The sequence below is a fragment of the Lissotriton vulgaris genome, chromosome 3_1 (genome assembly GCF_964263255.1).
Source record: "Lissotriton vulgaris chromosome 3_1, aLisVul1.2, whole genome shotgun sequence".
NCBI lineage: Eukaryota > Metazoa > Chordata > Amphibia > Caudata > Salamandridae > Lissotriton > Lissotriton vulgaris.
Genome location: NC_141689.1, coordinates 1461057868 through 1461078860, shown reverse-complemented (window position 1 = coordinate 1461078860; position 20993 = coordinate 1461057868).

Sequence of the window (20993 nt, the reverse complement as noted above, 5' to 3'; positions counted from 1 at the left end):
CATCACACTCAAAAGAACTCGCATTGGTCTTTCTGGCCCAATTATTCTATCACCATTAGTAGGCAAGTTGCCAAAACCTTGGCAATCAATTTCACCTCCACAATAATAAGAGAAGTGGTTTGATATCATCTGCACCTGTCTCTGGGAGTCCCAAGTATGGCAATCATTGTGATACCGGCAAGTCGTAGGTCAGGTGGTATACTCCCACTCTCTAAAGCCTCATCAAACATTGCTATAATCACAGGGATGGAATGGGAGTATGTAATCCTGAAAAACTCCACTTCGAGCTATGACAGGGCCACTTTTATATCCTCCATGGCAAAAATGTCTTCCAACTAAGCTCTCTGCATATGAGAGAGAGCTGGAAGAAGCAAGTCATGGACGAATTCAACCAAGGATCTTGGATCTAAATGATCATGCATGGCATAAAGTGAATGTTGGAAATTGCCCTTTCTGCAGGGGCTTCCCCAAATGATTTTTGCCTTCCTAGTCCACTGTTTGCTGACATCTTTTCTGTTGGCTTTAGGACTCTGAGCGCTTTACCACTGCTAACCAGTGCTAAAGTGCTTGTGCTCTCTCCCCTAAACATGGTTTGATTGGAATATCCACAACTGGCATATTTAATTTACCTATAAGTCCCTAGCAAAGTGCAATACCTGTGCCCAGGGGCCTCTAAATTAAATGCTGATAGTGGACCTGAGGCACTGATTGTGCCACCTACTTAAGTAGCCCTATAAACATGTCTCCAGCCTGCCGGTCGAGGTCCTGTGCATGTAGTTTACATTGCCATGTTGACCTGGCATTTAAAAACCCTTGCTGAGCCTTAAACTCCTCTTTTATTACATGCAAGTCAACCGTAAGGTAGGACATATGTATCCCAAAGGGCTAGGTGCTGTGCAATTAGAAGGTAGGACATGTACTCTTAAGTTGTACATGTCCTGGTAGCGAAAAACTCCCAAATTCGCTTTTCATTTCTGTAAGGCCTACACCTCTCCTATGTTAACATTGGGGATTCCTTATTACACTTAATAGGCTGTAATTCCCAAGGAAGTAGAGCTGTCGTGTTGAGTACATATGGAATTGTAATGACAAATCCTCTTTAATGGGGAAATCAAATTTATTATTACAATTTGATGCCATTTTTCTGCTCTTAGCCTTGTGTGCCTGCAGCCTGTCTCCAAAACACTACTAGGGTAGGTGACAGCTGGGTTTGTGTTTTCCCTCTAGACAGCCACACACAAAGGGAACTTCAGTGTCACTTAATGCTGTGTACTTTCCCACACAAAGGGCTGCTTAACCTCCTGTAGTGAGTCTGGAGCTAGGGCAGGAAGGGAGGACCTCTGTACACTTCAGAGCCTTTCTTTGAAGTCTCCCCCACTTCAAAGGCACCCCTGGGTATAACTACTGGACTTCTAACCCTATCACTTCAGTACACTTGTGGACCTGTGTAAACTCTGCCGGGAAAAAGGACTGTTGTGCTGCTGAAGGACTACTGCTCTGCTGGACTGCTGCTATGGAAGATCTGCTGTCTTGCTTCACTGACCTGCTGCCCTCCTTGCCTGGGTGAGAAGGACTAGACCCACATCACTTGAACCCAGAACCAGAGTGACTCCAAGGTCTTCCTGGCTTGCTTCCGGTTTGAAATCTCAGGAATATAAAAGACTTCCAGCTCACCTAATACAGCACCTGAGCTCTGCCATCTGTAAGTATTGCCCTGCCAAGAGGAGCCAATCCATTTCTGGGCCCTTGGAGGTGGGTATACAGTATTGCTTCAGTAAAAATCCAAGCATTGATGTTGTTGCGCTGCTCAGAACTAGTGCATATTCATTGACGACAATGCATCACCGCTGCTGCGAGGATGAAGTGCATTGCATGAACCGCTGTGCAGCACATCATCTTCATTTTTGACACATCTTTGACTGATGATGACGGATCACCTCAATCCTATGGATCCTCGACTATGCATCACCTCTTTGCTCCTCTCATCTCCTCTTTGACATTGATGCAGACAAGGTACTTTACAGTGGGCCAAGACTGGCCAATGTATCTGATCCATGCTCCTTCGTGGTTGGCCCGAACCTTTAGATTTCACCATGGTCTAGTGGGACTAGATAGCCCTCGTTGGTTCTTTACACTTATAAGTACGAAATTTCAGTGTATTCTCTAAAACCTAATAACTTTGGTTCTACTTGATTTTTGCTTTTGGTCTCATTTTACTCATTACAATATTCTCTGTTTTCCTAACCTGGTATGTTGTCTTTTTGTGGTGTTTTCCCTGTGTTACTGTTTGAAGTGTTACACAAATACGTTATACATTGCCTCTTACTTTTATTCCTGACTGTTTGTGGCAAGCTACCAGTGGGTGAGCATATGTTCATTTATGGTGTATTGCTGATTTACCCTGACCAGGATTGTGGTTCCTGCTTGGACATGTTGCATACCTTTGACAACCAGAAACCCACTTTTCAAACAGTGAACAATAATGTGGATCTGTTAGAAATGGGATTTCTGGTTGGCTAAGGCTTGCGCCAAAGCCAGTCAGAAACCACCACTCTAGTTAGGGCAAGGGAGTTACACGCCAAGATAACCCCTGTTCACCCCCTTGGCAACGAGACACGAGCAGTAAGGCTTATCCCGGAGGCAATGTGTAAAGTGTTTGCACAACACACACACAGCAGCGACACTCTAGGCACACCACAAAAAGGAACTCCACAAAAGGTTGTATATAAAAATAGCCTTTGTAGTACCATAAACACATTAGATCATAATCACACAATTACACTGTGCCAACTAGCACTGGGTGGTATTTTCAGGGGATTATTTACACCAGGACAGGGCCACGTGGGCCACTGTCAGAATCAGCACTTAGTAGAAATAGCACTTCTAGAACATAAAATAATTGAAGCATAAAAAAATAACAATGGTAGAACACAACCAGTAACCACTGGTAAAAGGTAGGTGCACACTACGCAATACTAATCACCATAGGCATAGATCACGCAGGGACACATAAACTCACTAGTATAACCTATACTAGGCAAAACAACCTCCTAAGCATGAAAACACATTTAGAGGTATAAAACAGGCATAAAGGTATTACGCATAAAATCACATTAGGCAATTGTCATCATAAAAAGTAGGCAATCACCTTGCACAAAAATCACATGAGGTCCTGACCCTTGACCAACTGGCCTTCCATGGGGCTCAAACACCCATTGTCCAACAATATCAGGGCTACCAGCTGCAAATGCAGCAATGCGCGGGGCATCACCTAAACATTGCAGCTGCCCACTAAGTGCTGGGCAGCTGGGGAAGTTGAGCCTGGCACCAGCGTGCTTCCTGGCTCTCCTCTGGGGCTCCTAAAGAAACCAAACAAAAAGGAATTTTTGCCTAGACCATCAAAATGTAGAAACACAATATCTCAAGATAGTATAATGGCTAAATTATGTATAACAGACAAATATTTATTAAGAATACATTTTGAAATTAAAAACATGAAAATCATACACATATAAAATTCATTATACAATATAATGCAAAGACATAAATACCCGTATAAAACACAATTAATAAAAAGTAACGATTATGGCCAGCATAATTTAAACGACCGAAAAGATTGTATGACTTCGAATTTGTCAATACTTGTACATCCAATGTATTATTTGGCAACACAGTGTCGTACACATTCATATAATTAATGTTTGGCAAAAGTGTGCTTCATTAGATTGCACAGTTGTATGCGTCAACACGTTTCGATGGCTAGTATTTTTTCACCTATTACAAAAAAGAGAAATGACCGGTCTCTTATATGTTGCTGTACTAGAACCTGAGAAACAGAGGAATCATGCAAAACAATGTAGAGTTACAGATGGCTGAGATATTCCCATCAGATCACCCTTTGGCGGAGTCTCATCATATGGGATGTTTGTATTTTATCCAATCAACTGCCCAAACCATCAAATGACGGTGCGGATATAGATATAAAGTAAAGACTCTAGCCAGACTCTTACTCAAAGGATAGTGCTCAAGGTGTGCAGTGCTGTGCTGTGGTGAAAACTTAAAATTAACGACTCAGACTAGAAAAAAGTTTTTAATGAAATTTGTCTCCACTTCCTCTCGGACGCCAGAGAGAGGTACCGACGGACAGAGCAGGGCCTCATATTCCCGAGCGGATGCCGTGTGAGGTGAGGTCTTTTTCCCACGCAAAGCGCGGATTAAAGTTGAATGCATTACTTCCATGTGAACATTGGGGCTCCAAGTTCCGGGTAGATATAAGTATTCCCTGATATAATTTGGCACTGAAATCTTGTTTTACTTAAGCACTTTTCACTCATAATTTGTTGCAGTAGCTTAGTTACCAGGTCCTGACGAAAGCCGGATAAATATCTCCAATATGGCTGAAACATGTTGACCGTCCTGCACAGCGCCACAGTGTAGTTATATATTCAAACTGCCGGGCGTGATTTTAACCTTGACACTCAGACAAATTTCAATAAAAACTTTTTTCAAGTCTGAGTCGTTAATTTTAAGTTTTCACCACAGCACAGCACTGCACACCTTGAGCACTATCCTTTGAGTAACAGTCTGGCTAGAGTCTTTACTTTATATCCATATCCGCACCGTCATTTGATGGTTTGGGCGGTTGATTGGCTAAAATACAAACATCCCATATGAGGAGACTCCGCCAAAGGGTGGTCTGATGGGAATATCTCAGCCATCTGTAACTCTACATTGTTTTGCATGATTCCTCTGTTTCTCAGGTTTTAGTACAGCAACATATAAGAGACCGGTCATTTCTCTTTTTTGTAATAGGTCTGCATGGGAAAATGAAATGACAGGTCGTTAAATATATCCCCCTGACCCTTCTCAGCTTTAGTTTTTTAGTATTTTTTCACACCATCTTTTTCAAGACAATTTAGTTTTATCTGTCACTGTAGGGATTTTTCTCTTCCCTATAAAGATATAGAGTATTAGAGTAAACAAATCCATAGTACATGTATAAATAGCAATTATACATTGTTTGTATTAAATACTGTACAAAGACTTTCATGTAACGCTATAATCACCTATTCCATCGATTTAAACAGGGTCATTCTAATTCAGGAAAATCTAATCATTTCATCATCATGATCTATGGCAATCTTATTGTCACACATTGTTTAGTTATCCATGTGGTGTTCATTCACTCCAAAGACAAATAGACTTAGGGTCCTTGGTCCACTCTATTTAAACTTAGCTGGCGTGTTTACTATTATGGTTACCTTGGCATACATTCTATTGTTTTATTATTTTTTAACTATTGGGTGGATTAACAAAAAAGATGCAGTAGTACCTTTATTGACTCGCAGTTCTCGACCTTGAAGGGAGAACCGTTTTAAAAAAAGGTCCGCTTAAGGTCACTCTCTGACTTTGCCTCATAGTATCTAAGTATTGAATAAAACAGAGTTTGTAGGTATTGTTTGCTAATGTTCGCTCCACCCCTGTGCGGGGATCGTTAAGGGGAAAAGCTCACCTTATAAATGTTTGTTTTGGACCTCTCAGGTTGGTATTAAAAATTATATGGTATTGTTATTTGCCCGCTGCCAAATAATCCAGTCAGGATAACTGTGTGCTGCTTATGTCGAGCTATAGTGGAACAAGAACACAATAATGCGGCATGAAATATTAATTGAAAAGGTTTTGCCGAATCATGCTGGGTAAAAGTGTGTCGCTTTTACCTCATGGCTGATCTGTTAAAGTTACGAGGTCTCAGGGTCCCTTTCAAGACTTCTGCTATTTGTCGGATTCTGCCCTCTGTGTCACCCGGTAAAAAGGATACGCCGGTGTAGTTGACACTCGTACTATAAAATGAGAGTAAAGTTCCAGGTATAAGAATGTTCTAAATGCGATATCTTATTCACCTTCATAGGTTTAAGAATCGGGCACCTAATCTATCGCGTTTTGTCCGTATCGCTCACCTTTTGTTTGTAGCGTCTTCTATTCCAACCCTGCTCCGTGTTATCATTACTCAGGGATTGCCGCCTTCTCTGCATTTAAACTCTTGGGGAATACTCAATGATTGGTTGCCCTTTAGCTCAATTATGTAAATTCTATGTCTCAGTTCTCTCCGTGGTCCGCCCTGTTCGCAATAGGTGGTGATTTCCTATGTTGAAACCTAGATCCTGATATCGGAAAAGCTTAGGGGCCTTGATCCAATAGCCTGGTACATTGTGGTCCAATAACGTTCGCCCTTGCTCCTTAAACGTTGTCGGTTCGAGCAATTGCTCGGTTTGGGATTGGTGCTCGTCGTGTGGCATTGTAAGCCAATCACGCATAGGCCTGCTAGGGTCACGTGATAACTTATCGTCCTAGCGATGATGATATCATACAAAATCCCTCATCTCGTGTATAGGAAAAATGTGCTCGAGCGAGAGAACCCTTATGGGGGGCTCAAGAATGTGCGGACCTTTGGTAAATGTCAATGCCATCACTCTGCGTTTGTTGATCACTCTCCGTGGGCAATTGTTAAATTATGTTCCCCATGTCACATGGTGATGTCTGAAAAACTATAAATAATAATATCGCTGTAGACCTAACTCATCGCGTGTGCACTCACTCCGATCGTAAGGAAAAAGGTTGTATAAGACGTTATGATTCACTAAAAGTATAAGTCGATAAAGGGGTGGATTTATCATTAGAATAACTCAATGATATTCATGAGTTTGTAAGGGCTACTCCTACATTTTAACGCAAATGTAAAATCTTATAATTACTTAAATGCTGTATGGCTAGGGGCCGGAGCTATGAATATCTCAGATTAAATTATTCTGGTCCAATCTTCCCTTGTGTTTAGTCCTACTTCTATAGTATTCAGATGACACATGAACCATTGTTCCCTCATTTTGTGTTTACTTTCAAAGTCACCTCCTCTCCTATTTATGCTAATCTTCTCTAAAATGAACCAGTTTATTTCGTCACAACTGTGTTTCTTTTTATCATAGTGGTCTGTGTGTTAGGGGCCACTGAGCACTGTGGAGGCACAGACAGTTGCGTTCGGTGTTCTTGAACTACATTTCCCGGAAGCAGAGAGTATCGCGTAACGTGACCATGGCGTTTGACGTCACGTGCACGGAACTGCACAAATGCGGTGAGTGTTGACTGGACGCTGCCGATAATTCCGGATTTGGAGGTTTGAAGCGTTTGACTAGATATTTGCAGAGTACTGGTAAGAGTGTCATAAGACACGTTCTGTTATTTTCGGAACAGAGAGATCTTTAAGCTGGGAGGTTCCAACTTTGAATTCCTACGTGACGAGTATTGTGGCCAGTGTCGGGGGTTCGGCAGGATTGCCGTCAACGTTCTGGTGTTTGTTTACATTGCCAAGAGTTCAGCGGCAATAAAGACTCTCCATAAACAGTAGTTTGGAAATACGTACCTACAGAAGACATTTCCTGCGGGTTGTTCCTCATTTGATTACAGGAAGTTAACCTGTTGTTTGCTCTTTTCCCTACGTTGGCGAGCTTCCAAGGGGAGGCATCATTTGGAGCTCATGCGAGGGAGAAAGTGGTTTCCTGTTGTAAGGATATAAGCGCTGTGTATTGAATGAAACTGTGTACAAAAGTGGTATTTGGTTATCCAAGAGTGATAACTTGTCTATTCAGAAATGAACCGAAGTGATATGAACATTAATACTCCTTTTGGTTACTGAGTGAGGAAACTCAGGGATATGATTATCCAGTGACATGACAAGCTGCAAATAGGATTTGTCTAAAAATACTTATGCTTCATAGTGTTTAATGCCATATATGTTTTATGCTTTATTTCAGGTGTAGTGTATGGATAAGGAGATGCTTCTCGTTTAGTCAGGTACAGGAAGGTTATATTTCAGTTTTACTTGAGGTGTGTTCCAGAGTGAGACAAAGACTGATAACGTTCTCATATGTTTCAGATGTCCCGACGGTTGAGAAGCATTATATACACTGCTCCTGAATTTGGTCTATTGTTATTTTGTTTTAACAGGTTAGTGGGTATAACAACATTGTTATATTAGAAAGAAACATAGAGAAGGAAAGGATTATTAATTCTTCTTTATTTGTTCTTGTGTCTTGGTACAGGTTTCCCTCCCTGCAGCCCCCTTCCTTTCCTTCCCTAACACAAACAAATTTTCCCTCGCTTTACCATCCTTTAGTCTGCCTAATATATATTGCAGATTTGGGGCGGTGGAGAGATGGTTACCCATTAAGCATCGAGTCAACCCTGAGGATTGGATTTGGAGCAGAACAGAATTATCGGCCTACGAATAATTAAATCCTCCTGGTTGAATCGTGCTTGGGGGGTAATGGCCACCATGGACGATATCCTGGCGGCATTGGCTTTGGTTCAGGTAGAATTGACAGCCTCACGCACAGAGACAGCTGCATTGCAGGCAAAGGTGGATAGAATGCAACGTAATCCCTTTGACTTCAGTAGTTCAGCACAAGCATCCGCTAATACAATGGTTGTAGAAATACCTTCCCAGATACCTTTAGCACCACCAGAGAAGTTCACGGGGGAGGCACATAAGGTACAGGTTTTTCTCTCGCAAGTCATGTTGCATTTTAATTGCAAACCCAAAGTTTTTTCCACCAACCAAGCCAGAGTCTCATTTGTGATCTCGTATCTCGCAGGGGATGCAGCTCAATGGGCAGTTCCGTTGATACGGAATGAAGATAATATGCTACATGATTGGGAGTTGTTCAAAGAAGAATTCGAGAAAACCTTCGATCGCAGAGCAGACACCTTTGCGGCTGATCGTGAACTACTTGTGGTGAAACAAGGTAGTAGAGACTTATTGAGCTATGTGAATCACTTTCGGAGACTAGTGACGGAAACGCAATGGCCGGAGGAGAAACAAGCAGCGGTTTTTTATCAGGGTCTTCGTGACGAACTGAAAGATGTAATTGCTCAAGTAGACCCACAACCTTGGACTAGTACAGCCCTGATTGAACTTGCTATGAGGTTAGACCATAGATTGAGAGAAAGAAAAGGAGATCATTTCAGAAGAGATAGATACATGAATCGTTTTGGCAAGCCTAAAGCTTCAGAGTCCGGTTCTTCCGTTCCTGAACCAATGGAGATTGGCACAGTAAGAGCAGCATTAACAGGGGATGAACGTGAACACCGAAGAAAGAACGGATTGTGCCTGTACTGTGGGAAAAAAGGCCACTATCTCTGAGAGTGTCCCATAAAACCTAAGAATGGACGTCCATACTTCGGTAATAACAAAGAAACAAAACCGGCTGCGGGAAACTAAAGAGCTTGCAACCCAAGGAAGGGGAGTCGTCAAGCTTCCATTGTATCCCTTCCCTACAGGAAGAAACAGGAATCAAAAGAGAACATTTCTTCATCACGGTCATGTTGAAGATAAAGCAGGAACCTTGTATTGTCCAAGCCATGGTTGACTCAGGAGCTACTGGGTGTTTCATGGATTTATTAGAAGCCAATCGGCTGGGTATTACATAGGTGAACAAAGCAAGACCGGAAAATGTATTGGCCGTGGATGGTACACAATTGGAGGCTGGACCCGTTCGTCAAATGACAGAACCATGTGAAATGGAATGCCTTCCGGGACATCAAGAAATGATGTCGTTCAATATCATCTCAGCGCCAGCTTATGGACTGATTTTGGGGTTATCATGGTTAACCCTTCACAATCCGGATATCGATTGGGAAAAGAGAATATTGCTTTTGAACTCTGATTATTGCAAACTGAAATATTGGAAAAAGACAAGACATCCAGAGGAAAAGGAACTACATATCACTACTGCGGCAGAAAAAGAAGTACAACTACCTTTCTGTTACGAACAGTTTCGGGATGTGTTTTGCGAACGTAGAGCGGAAACCCTACCTCCACATCGACCATATGATTGTTGAATCGATTTGCAACCCGGATCTGTGGTACCCTGTGGGAGGATCTATGCTTTGACCGAACCAGAAAATATTAATTTAAGACAATATCTGGATAAGTATTTGGAGCTGGGTTTTATTCGCCCCTCGGTATCACCAGCTGCTTCACCCCTTTTTTTTTATTCCTAAGGCCAATGGGGAGTTGAGAACGTGTATTGACTTTCGAGCGTTGAATACCATCACTATCCGCAATCAATACCCTCTACCATTAATATCGGTGTTATTGGAACAGGTGAAAGGAGCAGTGATATTCACGAAATTGGATTTGAGGGGGGCATATCACCTGGTCAGGATGCGCCAGGATGATGAATGGAAAACAGCATTCAAGACGCGGTATGGCCTGTTTGAATACCTTGTGATGCCCTTTGGGCTTTGCAACGCGCCAGCCGCCTTCCAATTTTTCTTGAATGACGTCTTGCACGACTTTTTGGATAAATTCGTAGTTGTGTATATCGACGATATTCTGGTGTATTCAACTCAAGAAGATCAACACGTCCGCCATGTGAGTCTTATCTTACAGGCATTGCGGAAACATCAGTTGTATTGTAAAATCAGTAAATGCGAGTTTCACGAGTCATCGGTGGAATTTCTTGAGGTGATCTTAACTCCTTACGGTCAAGAAATGGTGGAGCGAAAGGTGAAGGCTATTCTGAAATGGCCAATCCCTAAACCAGTAAAAGACATCCAATGTTTTATGGGTTTTGCCAACTTTTATTAGGAGGTTTATATCTCAGTTCTCCGATAAAGCCGCCCGTTGACTTTTTTGATGAAAAAGAAGATCCCTTTCATATGGACTAGTGAGACTCAGGAAGCATTTGAGGTGTTAAAAGAGGCTTTTACATCTGCACCTATATTGGTACATGCCAATCCTACTCTTCCATTTATAGTGGAAGCAGATGCCTCTGACGTAGCAATGGGAGCGGTTCTGTCACAACGGAATGTAGAGACGGGTCAAATGCACCCAGTTGCCTTCATATCGAAGAAGTTCAATAAGGCCGAACAAAACTACACAATCACGGAGAAGGAACTTCTTGCCATTAAAGAAGCCTTTGGTGAATGGAGACACTGGTTGTTGGGGGCTAGACATGTCATCACTGTCTACACGGATCATCGTAACTTACAGTATTTAAGAACAGTCCGTCTCTTAACTCCCAGATTGCTGCATTGGATGACGTTTTTTGAGGAATACCACTTCATTGTAACGTTCCGCCCAGGAAGTCTGAATAAGAAGGCAGACGCCTTGTCCAGACAGGATACTTCATTGTGTTCTGACATACTGGCCGAGAAGGCGATCTTTGAAACACACCAAGTCATCGGGGTGGTACATTCGGATTTGTTTTTGGCAGAGACAAAGAAGGGATTGCAATGTTTCCGTTGGAAGGATTGGTTGAGACATCATCGCGAATGGATCCAGAAACATGGAGTGATGATGAAAGGGTCCCAATTATTATTGCCTACCTTGAAGTTAAGACGCATAGTGTTTCAGTGGTGCCATTCTGATCCTAGTGCAGGGCATCAAGGCGTCGAGAAGACATGTGAAAAGATTCTACGAAGTTTTTGGTGGCCGTTGGTGAGAAAGGATGTGCCTGATTGGATACAGGCTTGTGTTGTGTGTGCTCAAAACAAACCTCTCTCAGGGAAACCATCAGGATTGTTACAACCACTGCCTACTCCAGCTATACCATGGGAAAGTGTTTCGGTGGATTTTATTGTGGGTCTAAATGCGGATAGGGGCCATACAGTCATCTTGGTAATCATTGATTATCTAACCAAGATGGGACATTTCGTTGCCTGTAAGTCGCTGCCTACAGCTGGACAGTTAGCAAATCTGTTAATGGTAAACGTGGTGAGATTACATGGACTACCGCAGAGGATTGTCTCAGATCACGGATCCGAATTTACCGCAAAATTTTGGAAGGCTTGGTGTGCTGCTTTGCGTATTTCATCGGATCTATCTACTAGTTTCCATCCGCAAACTGATGGACAAACCGAGTGTTGAACAGAACTTTGAAACAATATCTGCGGAGCTATGTTGATTCTAATACCGACATGTGGGTCGGCTGGCTTTGGTTGGCGGAAATTGCATATAATAATGCCCTACACTGTTCCACAAATCATACACCATTCTTCAGCACATATGGTTTTCACCCTCGTTTCATTCCTTTTAGTACTCCTGGTAGGGGTGACCGTATTCCTGAGGTTCGTGACAGAATAGGGAATATTCAAAGAGTGATTGCCGACACCAGAAAACAGTTGGTGCATGCTAAAATTCTGTACAAAAGGCAGGCTGATAAACATCGTAAACAGGGACCTGTTTACAAGAAAGGTGATATGGTATGGTTGTCCACACGAAACATAAGATTCAGATGGTACAGTGTATTTAATCCTCGTTACATTGGGCCCTTTGCTGTAATCAAACATGTGAACTCAGTGGCTGTAAAGTTGGCTCTGCCATCACATTTGAAGTTTTATCCTGTGTTTCATGTTTCCTTGCTGAAACCTGCTATTGGTGGTGCCAGGGTACCTGCTCCTTCTGTGTGGGTGGATCAGGGTGAGGAATACGAGGTGGCAAGAGTTCTGGACTCCAAAATCAGCCGTTCTAAATTGTGGTATCTTATTGCATGGAAGGGGTATAGAGTGGAAGAGAACTCTTGGGAACCTGCTGTGGGAGTTCATGCTCATAGACTGATTGCTGCTTTTTACCGCTTACATCCGGAAAAACCATGCACCTGTCTGTGTCCTCCGGGAGGGGGATGTACTGTTAGGGGCCACTGAGCGCTGTGGAGGCACAGACAGTCGCGTTCTGTGTTCTTGAACTACATTTCCCAGAAGCAGAGAGTATCGCGTAACGTGACCGTGGCGTTTGACGTCACATGCGTGGAACTGCACAAATGAGGTGAGTGTCGACTGGACGCTGCCGATAATTCCGGATTTGGAGGTTTGAAGCGTTTGACTAGATATTTGCAGAGTACTGGTAGGAGTGTCATAAGACACGTTCTGTTATTTTCGGAACGGAGAGATCTTTAAGCTGGGAGGTTCCAACTTTGAATTCCTACGTGACGAGTATTGTGGCCAGTGTCGGGGGTTCGGCAGGATTGCCGTCAACGTTCTGGTGTTTGTTCACATTGCCAAGAGTTCAGCGGCAATAAAGACTCTCCATAAACAGTAGTTTGGAAATACGTACCTACAGAAGACATTTCCTGCGGGTTGTTCCTCATTTGATTACAGGAAGTTAACCTGTTGTTTGCTCTTTTCCCTACGTTGGCGAGCTTCCAAGGAGAGGCATCATTTGGAGCTCATGCGAGGGAGAAAGTGGTTTCCTGTTGTAAGGATATAAGCGCTGTGTATTGAATGAAACTGTGTTCCCAAAATTGCAGTAGCGCTTTTATACAAAAGTGGTATTTGGTTATCCAAGAGTGATAACTTATCTATTCAGAAATGAACCGAAGTGATATGAACATTAATACTCCTTTTGGTTACTGAGTGAGGAAACTCAGGGATATGATTATCCAGTGACATGACAAGCTGCAAATAGGATTTGTCTAAAAATACTTATGCTTCATAGTGTTTAATGCCATATATGTTTTATGCTTTATTTCAGGTGTAGTGTATGGATAAGGAGATGCTTCTCATTTAGTCAGGTACAGGAAGGTTATATTTCAGTGTTACAAGAGGTGTGTTCTAGAGTGAGACAAAGACTGATAACGTTCTCATATGTTTCAGATGTTCTGACGGTTGAGAAGCATTATATACACTGCTCCTGAATTTGGTCTTGTTATTTTGTTTTAACAGGTTAGTGGGTATAACAACATTGTTATATTAGAAAGAAACATAGAGAAGGAAAGGATTATTAATTCTTCTTTATTTGTTCCTGTGTCTTGGTACAGGTCTCCCTCCCTGCAGTCCCCTTCCTTTCCTTCCCTAACACAAACAAATTTTCCCTCGCTTTACCATCCTTTAGTCTGCTTAATATATATTGCAGATTTGGGGCGGTGGAGAGATGGTTACCCATTAAGCATCGAGTCAACCCTGAGGATTGGATTTGGAGCAGAACACTGTGAGAGGAGCATTGACTTTTTTATTCCTTATTGCTGATTTATGTTCCACTACTCTAGTTCGGAGCTCTCTGCTTGTCTCTCCGACAAAACCTAAGCCACAAGGGCATGTCAAGAAATAAATGATGTTTTACTACGGCAATTATTCAGAGATTTAGATCTCAAACTTTTCCCTGCAAATGTCATTTCCTTGCCCTCTATACAGTGGGGCATATGGAGCACATGCCGCATTTGTAATTGCCAACAGCTTGACCGCCTGTTAGTGTACTCTGATTGTTTTTAGGAACCCTGTAAGTTGTCACTAAGGAATTTCTGATCGTTTTGTTCCTTCTGAAAGAGAACAAGGGTTTTTGCATTTGGTTTTCAGTATCATAGTTAAGGATTTTCCAGTTGCAATTAACAATATTCTTTATTTGATTACTGATGTGTGTATATTGTGTAACAAACACTACTCTATCTAGGGAAGCTTTCTTTTCATCTAAAAGACTGTCCCTATCATAGAATCTGGCTCTTTTAAGAGAATGTTTTATAAGTTTGTTCGGGTATCCTCTTGCTTTTAACTTTTTTTTGGTGTTCTGTGCATGACAATAAAAGTCCTTAAGGGTAGTGCAATTTCTTCGTAGCCTAAGAAATTCCCCGAAGGGTATGTTATCTTTCTTTGAATGTGGATGGTTACTTGTGTACAATAACAAAGAACTTTTGTTGGTGGGTTATGTGTAGAGTTCCACCTTTAAAATGTTATCATCGCATTTGACTAAAATATCCAAAAATTCGACTTGTTCATCACTGTAGTGAGCTGTGAATTTTATGTTTGGGTCTCCTAAATTGAGCCACTCAAAGAAGGAATTTAAATCACTGCTGGCACTGTTCCATATGAAGATGATGTTGTCAATGTAACGGTGCCAGCATGTGATGTTTTCAAAAAGGGGGCTGTCTCGTTAAATATGTGGTTTTGTTCGAAATCACCAACATAAAGGCAGGTCAGACTGGGGGCACATGTGGCCCCCATACTGGTCCCCTTAATCTGTAAGTATAGTTCATCCTTGAAGAGGAAAACGTTTCTCTTGAGAATCAATCTGATGCAAGACATTATAAAGTACTTATCACCTCCTCCTAAATCTTCTGTGATGATGGCATCGATCACCCTGATAGTACTATCTTGGGGGATGTTGGTATACAGGGCTTCAATATCCAGGGTGACCAGGAACTATGTCACCCTGTTGAAGCCCTGCCCCTCAAATATAGAAATGGCATGCGCCGTATCTTTCAGATATGATCTTTGCTTCCTCACCAATGGTTTCAGGAAGAAATCGACATATCGGCTCAAAGGTTCTAATACTGAGCCTATGCCGCTGATAACAGGCCTCATAGGGGAATTTATCAAATTTTTGTGAATTTTAGGTAGACCATAGATCGCCGGTGCCATGGGATGGGTTTTGAACATAAATTTAAACTCATTTCCACAGATTAGTCCTTCCTGTTTGCCCCTCATCAGGATTGTATCCCCCTCCTTTTTAATTATCCTAATTCTGTGAATCTACTACGTTGGTAGTGTTCTTTAATGTTTAATAAATCCCTAAATTTCTCCTCATACTTGGGGGTGTCAAAAACCACCACCCCACCGCCCTTATCGGCGGGTTTTATAGTGAGGTCCTCATTATTCTGGAGGTCCATGAGTGCCTTTCTCTGTTACCTATTGAGGTTATTATTGAGTTTGTTGGTACCACTGTCCCTACTTAATTTTTTAATTTCCAACTCTACTACTCTTTCAAACGTTTCAACATTCTTATCCAGTTGATTTAAATTGGGTAAGAAGGTAGATTTAGGTTTAAGCCCTGTAATGTTAGGCGGTGGTATATAGCTCTTATCTTCAAAAAATGTATTCAAACGTATCTTTCTGAAAAAGCTCCTTAAGTCGCTCTCTAATTCAAAAACGTTACGTGTTTTTCTGGGTGCGAAATTAAAACCTTTTTTTTTCTTTTAGTACCTCTTGTTTATCCCTACTTAACTCTGTGCTCGAAAGATTGATAATGGGGAACTCATTTATCTCCAATATTGCCTGGTCTGTGGCGCCAGATATTCTTGGCCACCCTGTTGAGGTTGATGTTTGCGGACTAGGTCCTGGCGAGTATAGCCCCTGTACCCTTTCTGCCCTCGGAAGTGGCGCTTCCCTAAAAAAGACTCAGGTTCAGATGGGGGGCCATTTCTACTACCCTGTCCACCCTCCTGTTCCTCTTCACTACTGGACCCCGATGTTTCGAAGAAAGTAATTCTTTTGTTGTTGCCCCTGGAGTATATGGGTCTTTGATATTGGGGTTTTTCCCATTTTTGTTCTTTCTTATTGTTGTAATATTCCTTGTTAAGATAAGGGTAGGCCCCCTCAGCTGTATATCTTTCGACGTCCTTCCTACATTTCTTTAATTTCTTATTAGTCAAATATTCCCTGTAACTATCTGCTTCTGCCTCTAATTCTTCCAACTTCTTTTTGGCATCTTCTAGAGCTGGACTTTGTCTTAGCTGATTTTCCAGTTCTCCTATCTCCTGTTTTTCAATTTTGAGGAGTTCTTGAGCCGTCTCTATGATCAATATAAGCCAATCACGGCTGCATCGGTTGACAATTAATGTCCATGTTTCTATGAATTTAGGCTGTTCTATAAAAAGGCCTGGCTCATTTCTTACTTGCAAGCCAACTGGAATTACACCCGCTTTTAAATAGTCTATGAGGAGTTCTGCGTGGAGCTCAATCCTTATTTGTTTCTTCTTTAGGTTAAGGATCTTCAATAGCTGTTCATGGATGGTATTATTAAGGGCATTAGAACTACCTTTATTTGATTTAAGATTCATGAGTTTGTTATATTGATCTTCGGAGAATCCAAAGGTTTTAAGTTTGTCCATGATTGGACAGTTGGAAACACCTTTATATATAAAAAGTGGGATTTGCCAAGATAAAGAAAGAACAGGGCCCCTAAAACAACGTGGGAACCTCGCAGGCTCTACGAAAAAACAACTGTGCCGCAACGTTGGAGCCACGGGCGCTCTAAAATAAAATATGCCCCCCAAGATTTGGAGCGTGCTGCTAGGCACTTGGTGGGACCACACAGGGCTTGTAATTAGCTTTGCCCCCAATGAAGAGCATGGGCTCCTAAAAGAACGGAGGCCTCTTCAATATCACTTCTAGAACCAAATGCCAACATTGGAGCGGCCCTCTGGCAGGCGGGGCCGCTCAAGGAAGAAGCTCCAACTGTGCCCTGTAAACCACAATGGCGACCCCCGTCGTTGGAGCGGCCCGGTCCCTTTGTGGACCGCTCAGGCACTGTGCCCTTACTGGCACCAACAAACTGATAGCTCCAGGAAATGCCCCCAAGCACCACGGGGACTCCATGATCTGCCCCCACTCACTGGGACTCTTCAGCGATCTCGCGGCGGCTGTAGGGGAAGCTCTCTCTCCCCCGGCTCTCTCCCGGCCGGCGTCTCGCTCCTGAGGGCAGGCCCCCTCCGCCTCACTCCTTGTCAGCAGCGGCACTCGCGGGGCTCTCTGCCCTTACGGGTGCCCCACGCCGCAATTAAGCCTCGCACCGGGTCAGGGGACTCCCGGTTGCAAGCTCCACATGCGGGGTGACTCTTCTTCATCCGGTCCCACCTCTTGGACACGGACTTAAATGGGGAGTCACCAAGACTGAGAGCAGCGTCTTGCAGAGGCGGGGTGGGCTCCCGTCCTCCTCCCAGCCCATAGTCACTCAGCGACAGGCGGGGCTCTCCCTGAGCCTCGGAGCCCTGATGGATAGTCCTCTCGCTTTCCGCGGGCTGCCCTTTACTTCCGGGGTAGCCGTGGGCAGAGCGGCGGCCCTCAGTGTGGATTTCCTGGCAGCTGCAGGCTGCAATACGGGGTAGGCTCCCGAGATAAATTATAAACAGCACACAAAGACGCAGGGTGGGCACCTGTGCATCGAAATAATTACTCTGCGGCCAGAATGCAGGGTGGGCACCTGCTCCTTCGGAGTGCAGGCAAGGCGGGGGAATCCTCACACGGTAAAAGCATAAAGCACTCCTCAGAAGATAAAAATAAAACGCTCCCCATGTGCTAGAGTAAACAAAGTCCAGTAAAAAGCTATTTAGGAATGCAGGAGGGGCGAAGGCTGGGCCCAGGGGCCAGCTCACAGGGGCCTCCAGTAGGGAGGCAGTCCCCAGTGGCGGTCCTCCTGGTGCCCAGCAGCAGCTGCAGGCCCCCCTCAAGTTAGGTCACAGAGAGAACACTTTACATGGGGTCACAGCCCCTTTTTATACATACATTTCCTTTGTCTGGAGGGTGCAGGGTAGGGGGAAAACCAGACGCAGCTGGTTCTGGAGCACTTTGTTGTGCTCAGCCCCTCTCCCCATTCACAGGACAGGCTAGGGACATCTGTCACACCACAGGGGGCAGAGCCAGCATTGTGTAGGGAAAGCCCAGCCCTATTCAGGTCCCAGGTGCACTCCTTCCTCCCATCAACACGCAGATCTCTCCATTCACAACCTGGGCAGACCCATCCTGACTCCTGGAGCCAGGCACACCAGCTCCAACTGAGCTGCTTATATTGCCCTGTGCTCCTTACATTCAATCTACGATGAGCATGATCCAAGATCCCCTTCCCTTAGTCCAGGACCTGTCCAGCTCCAGGTTTGCTAACCCACTGAAGTCCCCGCCCACCACCAGATGGCCCACTGGGAGTTGTGAAATGAGACAGCTAAGATGTTTAAGCAATGAGGGGGAGCATAAACTCTGACAAATGACAGAGGGGAGCCATTCAGAATCTCTGTGATGACTATATCGGAGCTGAGGGTATCATGTAAAGTCAGTGTATGTATAAAAGGAGCCTTGCTGGAGCATGATAGTGACTTACAGGGAGCACCTGACAAACACAGCATGAAAGATTTCATTACAGCCACTTATTTCCCAAGAATTGCATCTCCTGAAGTAGGAGACTATTTACTTCACAGAGTTTAACCTTCTTAAGAATAGCACTAGGCTTCAATTTGTCTAACAACTACTGAAACCGTATTAAAATTACTAATGATACCATATTTAATCTATGAGATGTTAGCTGTCCTCTGCAACTAATGTCCCTTGCAACGACGTGGCCACAACAGTACCCATATGTTGCACTACCAAACGGGCAGTTAATCGTCAGGCACTCAGTGGGATAAATGTGAAGGATTTAACCAGACTCGAATAGGAGAGCTGCAATCAGGTACCTGCCATGTTGGTCTCTGAGCCGCACCCCCATAAATACAGAATGTTAACACTTTCGTTTTTCACTAAAACACTTTGAGAAGGGAGGGGGCAAGGGCATGGACTCATACAATAGAGGATAGGGAGGGAGCAGATACATAGGTAGCCGCACCACGTAGGGTAGACAGCATAGGCAGTGGCAGCACAAAAGACCATGGAGAGCAGGAGCGAGGGGACAGGGGCATGCCAACTAGAAATGGATGGCAGGAGGGAAGGGATAGGGGCTCCGAAATGGACAGCAGAGGGCAGGAGTTAAAGGGTAAAATATGGCCACACAGGTCAGCATGGGGCAATAGTAGCACAACAAACCATACAGGGGCCTAGGGAAGGGGGAATGGCAACACACTGGAGCTTGGAGGGCATAAGGGAGGAGCAGTGGTAATAAAAAACTATGAAGCGCAGAGGGAAATGGCAGGGATATGGACTCGAACATTGGAGGGCTGGGGAAGGGGACAGGGACAGCAAGCTGACCAAATAGGCAAGCTGATAGGGGCAGTGGCAGCACAACATACCACATACAGCAGGAAGGAGGGGAAGGGGAACTTCAATGGACCATGGGATAATGGAACCGATGAGGCAAGGTAACACACATGGACAACAGAGACCAGGTGATAGAGAACCAGGAGCAGAAAGCTGATCATGCAGGGCTGGTGAGAGGGGCAGTGAAAACACAACACACCATGAAGGGCAGGAGGGAAGGAAAGGGGTACACACACACAAACAATAGAGGGAAGATGGGAGTTTGTTAGGGGCAGCAAGCCAACAAGACAGAGCAGGCATTTGGGTAAGTGGAAGCACAACAGACCATGGTTGACAAGTGGAAGGGGGCTGGGGCATGCACAAAGGACCATCAAGGTCAGAAAGGGAGGGGGTAGGACTTGGACTTTTACAGGAAAGGGCAGGGCAGGGTAAAGTGGACAGGGACAGCCAGCTGACCAGGCATGAGGGGCAGTAGCAGCAGAACAGACCATGCAGGTCAGGCAGGATGGGCAGTAGCAGCAGAACAAATCATTGAGGACAGAAGGGAGGGCATGGGGGAATGATGCAACTTATGGAACACAGGGGGAAGGGGCTGGGAGAAGGGCAACAAACTGAGCACAAAGTGATAGTATACTGGACCACACATGTGAGGCAGGGGGGCAGTGGCAATACAATGGAATATGGAGGCAAGAGGGCAAATGGAAGGGGACAAGGATATGTAATAGGAGAACAGAGGGCATGGGAGTGAGGGCAGGCACAGGAGAAGCAAGCTGGTCATGCAAGGGCAGTGAGTGGTGAAGTGAAAGTGCAATGCACCATGAAGGGCAGGAGAGAGGTGATAGGGGCACAGACATGGACAATGGAGTAAATGTGAGTGGTAGAGGTTGTGACAACACAAAAGAGCACAGAAAGTGGGAGGGGGTAGAGGCACAATCAGTCTAAGAATGACAGGGAGGAAGGGGAGCAGACAGAGACTATGTGAACAATGGGGCTCCCCCTGTAGTCCCCAACATTGCTCACTGGGTGCTTTGTGTGGGCTCCAAGTCAACCAGGATCAAGAGGCGTGGCCTGGGGGATGGGGTCCCTGGGGCCAAAATCAATCCGGTGAAGGGAGCCATTTTTTCCGGGGATCTGGGGGATGATGTCCCCAGAGCTGACATTGGCCCGGAGGTAGGGGCACTGTGGGCCTCTCTCCTTAAAGTTATATATTTAAGAGGAAGCACCCCTCATTGGTAGACATTCATTTCTATTTAGTCTCATCATCTTCT